Here is a 6,012-nt window from a genome sequence, read left to right on the forward strand (position 1 = left end):
CGTATATTGGAACTGTTTTCCAAGTTTCTCAGAGTTATTCTGCGCTAACTTTATTAAAACTTAATGGAACAAAGCAGCACATATTAGCTACATTAAGCCCGTTTTCTTTATATTGCTAAAGCTTAAAACTACCTAAAGCTTATGATATCTTCGGTATTTTCTGAGACAAGCTGTACCAGTTCACCTTTATATTCAAGTCCAGTCCTCCGTTACCATAAAATCTGCAACACACTTTTTCACTGGCAAATTTTGCAAAGTTTGAAGAAATGTACATGCTATGGTTTTCTCCAGAGTAGCTTTTAAATATCACACTACTTAAAAGTAATAAGCCACCTACACTTTTACAGAAATTTGTTAATAGTAACACTGCCTGTTAAGTCAATGTTAGTTAACTAACAAGCACGGTTGTAATCACAAACTTCTTGTGAAAAATCACTGCTGTCTTCTGCTAAAACACCAACTTAAGTATATATACAAAATACAAAAATTCTGATGACAACAGTGAATGCAGAAACAGATTAGCCCCTTAAAAAAAGCCATTTGCACTGGCAAAATCACATTTCCTTGCACTACTTGATGAATGCCTTTGGCCAGGATTTAAAACAGGAAAGGTCCTTTAGTAGCCACTTCAGTACATGCAGGGAGAGGGTACTTCTATACAGTAACTTAAATGCAGTAGTACTACAGATTAAAATCACTTTCCAATAGTGATGCATCTACATTATGAAAAGAGGAATTCATTTTTTGGGGGAACCAGCTCTCACAGATGTTTTGTAATACACAGCTTCACTGACAGCTATGTTCAAACTTGTAACCATAAAGTATGCTAAATGACACAGAGAGAAAAATAAAACTGCTAATATACTAATAGGGTATTTATGAAATAGCTTTTGTTGAAATCTTATAGATTATATAGGCTACATCTACTGTCAGAAATTAGGTGCATTCTTCACACCACTAAAGGGCGGGGGGGGGGGAGGGATTTCAAAAATGTTATTTGACATAGTAGTACAATACTAGAAATGCTCCAATTGGAACCAGAAATTGAGTACCTGATTATCATCCAGGTCCTCACTCTTCCAATGACTGTGTAATCCCTTTAATTACTATGATTGCTATTCTGCCATCAAAATAAAATAAAATATCAACTAAGTATCTATGAAGCATTAAAAAAAAAGTACCAAACAGATTAAACAGTATCAGATTACATTCAGTTCACTTCAMGCTGAAGTAGACACAAAGAAATTGAAGATTTAAAAACCTACAACCTTGCTAATTTTTCTCACAGCTGCATGTGAAGAGCCAATTAAACAGGATACTGAAGTTGGATTTTAGACACTGCAAGTCATTTGTGTACTAGAATGTCTATTTTTACTTACAGTCATCTTCTCCACAGTCAAATGGCATAGGCAATTTTACTGGCTATGTATTAAAACTAAGAAGCACCTTCTAACTTTCTTAATGCAAGGAAAATAAGCAGTAGGATTCAAGGTTTGGTCGTCTTCGTGCTAGTGATCGAAACTAGAAAAAATTTAAATGAGAAAAAAAATTATACAATAAAGAATTGAGGGCTGTTTTAGTTGGGGACTTTGAGACAAAACAAATGAAGCTAAGTATTCTGGCTCATAAATAAAGGTGGAGGGCATAATAGATCACAAATTAAACAGTACTGGAATATCAAAATTGAGGCATATAACAGAAATCTGATGAAAATGCAAGGAAGCTGAGACAATGATCACATTAAATTATTTTCATACTGCAGGCAACTGGTGAGCTCATACTAGGATTTTGTCCCCAGTTCTCTTTTTCTTAGATACAGGAATATTTGTGGGCAACAGTATGTCACATTAACTCTGCAAATAGAGGCAATCCTGATTTCTAATGCTGTTGGTTTTACCTGAATGACTATCAGAAAATGAGTATTGGTTTTGGAGCAGATAGTAAGTTTTATGAGCATACAGGAATGAAACAATCCTTGGAACCGCAATATATCTTGGGACAGAACAACAGTTTAACTCTACAAATACTCAAGTTGTACTTACCTACCTACCTAGTATTACCATGATTTCTACACCATCACAGATGTTATTTCAGTTTGTGGGTTTTTTTTTAGGGGGGAGGGGAGGAGTAAGGCTTTTGCTATATACCTAGAAATCTGACAGTCTAAAGAAGCTTTCACAGAGATAGCTTTAAATAGTGAATGTAACCAAATGTTCCCAGAAGAGTTCAGCAAYGCAGCATCCACTCAAGAACTGGCCATTTTAAAACAGGGTAAGTCCACTAACCATTCATCTCTTGGCAAGAGAAAGGAATCATTACATGAGATCATCACCMCTCTCCAAATTCCAAGCAAGCTAACAAATCTCCTGGCACTGTTCAACATACGTATCTACTGTAACAATAAAGGTAAAGCAGCAAAAAAGACTCCTTCATCCTGTACAATTTTTAAGAAAAGGATAATTCAACACTTGTACAGTTGTGGTCAGACAACTGTGCAAAAAATCGGTCTCCTAGAAAGTAGTCTAATATGTTTCTAGGAAGCTTTGTGTTTGTATGCATTACAATGCTGTAAAGTAGTAATTAATAACTTATCCTCCCCCCACTACTCATTCTAGGAATCAAGAAATCTTAAGCTAGACCTTCTCACCTATTACTACATTTCATTTTTAACTGACAAAAAGCCTTAGTGACRAAGTACAAGCTGGTACTCCCGCTACTCAATTAACACAAACAGCTATTCCCAGCAAAAGGACATGATGCAGTGGCACTGAAGTCAATTCAGCAAGACACTCGATGAAGGCAGACTATTGAATCCAACTAACTGCCAAAGTCAGGATTCACAAGCTTCAAGCTGTGAACAGACTCAAGCTCCAGCTTAGCTGATTTCAATTCTCAGAATACTATAATGTAGAGTTTATTCATCCTCCTTATTACCTACTTCCAATACTTGCTACTCCATTTTAAACAATTAAAAATTTCCACTAAGTTCTCACTAATGCAAGTGAGAGAATAACGCTCCTGTTTCGTGGAATATATCAACCTGAGTGCATGCTATTTAAAAAACGTTAGAATGTGTTTATCCCCTCACTGATTTACGGAAGCACCAACAGAACTGCCAGGCTGAACATACAAAGTTTCTGTAAGAATTATCAAAGGCACAAAGGGAAAGCAGTTGCAGCCATAAGTAACATTTATATCCTGAAATACTAAGTTTGGAATACTACCTTCAGAGGAAGCTCAGTTTATTTTAGATTGTATCATACTCCTATCTCTGCCAAGAACAACTACTCCTTATTTTAGATTTTAGGACAGTACTTAGATTAAGATTTGCATGATGCACAAATTCAAAATTTGGTCTTAATAAACCTATAATAGCCTTCCTCCAAAAACTAAAACCAAAGACTTAAACTTTGGGTCATAACAATGCCTATCTTTTAAAAAACAAACAAACAACTCCCCCCCCAAGTTGTATGTCCTATATGAAATCCCATTAAGCAACAAAAATGAATGTTAAAACGAAAGTATAATTTAAAAAACTGTGTATTGGAGTGTTTATAAACCAGAAGTGTTAAGCAGCATAAGTTCCCAATTTCTTATTAAATTCAACTAGCTTCTAATTTAGGAATGCATTACAAACCAATGTGAAATTATGCGCTAGCTTACACTCAATCCTTTGCAGGTATGTCAGCAGAGAAAACCTACTATGCAAATAATCACAGGCAGCGTAATACATTTAGTCATCACTTCCCTTCAACATGCCAAAAGTTTTGTGCATTATATGTTCATTTGTCACCAAAGCACTCCATAAGAGATGCATTATTGCTGTAAAACATTTCAAGTTTACCAACACCCAGTGCAACCAAACTGATGTTGTATATATGCACYTGCCCATTCTCATCAATATTTTCATACTTAATATTGAAGTTTTTCTTTACAAAACCAAATTTAAAGCTTTGAAAGTAACTTTTTGATTTCTTTCCTCCCACAACATTAATCACCACATGCAATTTCTTTATCTGATCATTTTGCTAAAAAACTGCACCAATATCAGAACAGTGCAAATCATATTTAATTTTAAAAGTTATAATGGCTTGAGTTCATAATTAGAGGGAACACTGTCAAGATCTTGGTATTTTGCTCACTCACCATTGCTTGCAATGCATAAAAAACAGTTTCCTGTCAATTCTGACATTTCTCCTTAAGTCCCCCATTTTTTTTTTAACAGAGCTGAAATTAAGGATATTATCCACAATTTCAACACATTTATTACTTTAATATCAATGTTTTTATGCACTTCCATCAACTGCTGTAATTCCATACATTCCCCTCCCCCCATCTTGTCCCCCAATTTCCAGGCTAATAACCGGTCGCTAGCACTTGTGATCCCACAAGCATTTTATATTTTTAAGCAATGGGGAGATTTCAAGAATAAGAAATCTGAGGACTTCCCCTCTCCTATGGCCCCCAGTTATTTCATTTTTCCTTTTTTTATAACAAGTTCAAAATTGGTTTACACACCTTGACAGTGTTCCTTATAAAACCGTATGACAGTAAAAGTGCCAAGTAGGCATGGCAACCTCTTTGAAGGGAGCATTTAAACTCCTTGACACTGGGAATGCCAGCACCAAGGATTACATTGAAATTCAAAATTATACTTAAGGCTACAATTAGCAAACCCACTTTCCATAAGCCTAATATCCTATCACTATATTTTAAAATTCAGAAGTTAATGCAACTGTATATTTTTATGCTCAAAATTGAGGAAAAAGGTATTTTTCTTTAGCAAGGGCAGTATATGATACTGTAGTAGCAAATGGCTCTTAAGCATTGACTACTCATTTCACCATCATTCACTTACTTTGTCTAAAGTTCAAAACTGGCAAGGCACATTTACATATTCCAATGAATACTTGACAATTTTAAATTACACTTCATGTCCCAGCTATCCCAGTAATTGACATAAAACAAACAAAAATGGTTTATTAAGAAAAAAAAAAAAAAAAAAAAAAAAAAAAAATCATTAATGTGAAACATACAGGCTATTGGCAACCACTAGTCTAAAAATTATGTAAATACAAGTAAACATACTGAAATGTGTGCGATTCTAAGTTTTTAACCAGAAGATCTCTGTACTAACACACATTTATATTAATGACACATAAAAAAAATAAAAACTTTATTACAAAAATAAGTTACACTCGCCTCCAGCTTACAGTATAAAACAATTTTATTTGCAGGAATGCAAAATGATTGTTTGCCATGAGCATTTTCAACATATGACATGTCTAATTTTGTTAAAATTTGCATTTACTGGGGGAACTGGTGTGTATAAAACCTTAGTTAGGTATAAGCTTCAATTTTCATTGTGGTGCCTATGGGTATGTAGTATAACTGCAGTATCCCTTTGGGGAGGGGATTAAGGGAAGCTCTTTATGCCAAGTCCAAAGCAAGTCATAATTTTATCTATCTTTTACCTATATGAAGTTGGACTTGGCAAGTTTTTTTTTTGTTTTTTTGTTTTTTAAGGGTGGTTCAATAGAGGATGCTTCACCACTGAACACTCACTGTCATCAAGGTGCTTTAGAAAATTAAAAACATAGCACAAATGATTGTACTCTACTCTACTCTACAGGTTATCATGATCTGCGTAAGAGAAATGGAAAGCTGATCGACATGTTTTTACAGTGATCAGCAATAAGAAATGCACTAATGAAAACATACCTTTTACCTAAAAAGCTAAACTACAGCCATATACTATTCTATGATTTATGAAAAACTTCAAAATATCCAAATGTCAGGCTTCACTGTACAGTTGTCAGTTTTAGTCTGACCTTTTATAAAGGGACACTGCAGTATTTAGTACAAGTTGCTGATGCACTTTTTTGAACATCTGATGTCTTACAAAAGTAACATCTTGCTAAACTATTATACATCCAAATAACTACAATATCTGAAGAAGCAAGGCTGCTTTTTCAGCCACAAAATACGACAAAAGCAAGGCCTGTTATGATG

General features: G+C 34.6%; 1 protein-coding gene across 2 annotated transcripts in view; it reads right to left on the bottom strand.

The window, feature by feature from the left end:
* Window positions 1-3,522: 3,522 nt before the first annotated feature.
* The window catches only part of SYNCRIP (synaptotagmin binding cytoplasmic RNA interacting protein), a 26,975-nt gene continuing 24,485 nt past the window's right edge, over window positions 3,523-6,012 (bottom strand). For both annotated transcript variants that reach the window (XM_085299230.1, XM_085299229.1), the window contains exon 11: window positions 3,523-6,012. This exon is cut by the window's right edge. The gene's annotated coding sequence lies outside the window, so the exon portion shown is untranslated.

Source organism: Rhea americana, unplaced genomic scaffold, assembly GCF_003343005.1.
Source record: "Rhea americana isolate MKP2758 unplaced genomic scaffold, rheAme1 scaffold_147, whole genome shotgun sequence".
NCBI classification, from domain to species: Eukaryota; Metazoa; Chordata; class Aves; order Rheiformes; family Rheidae; genus Rhea; species Rhea americana.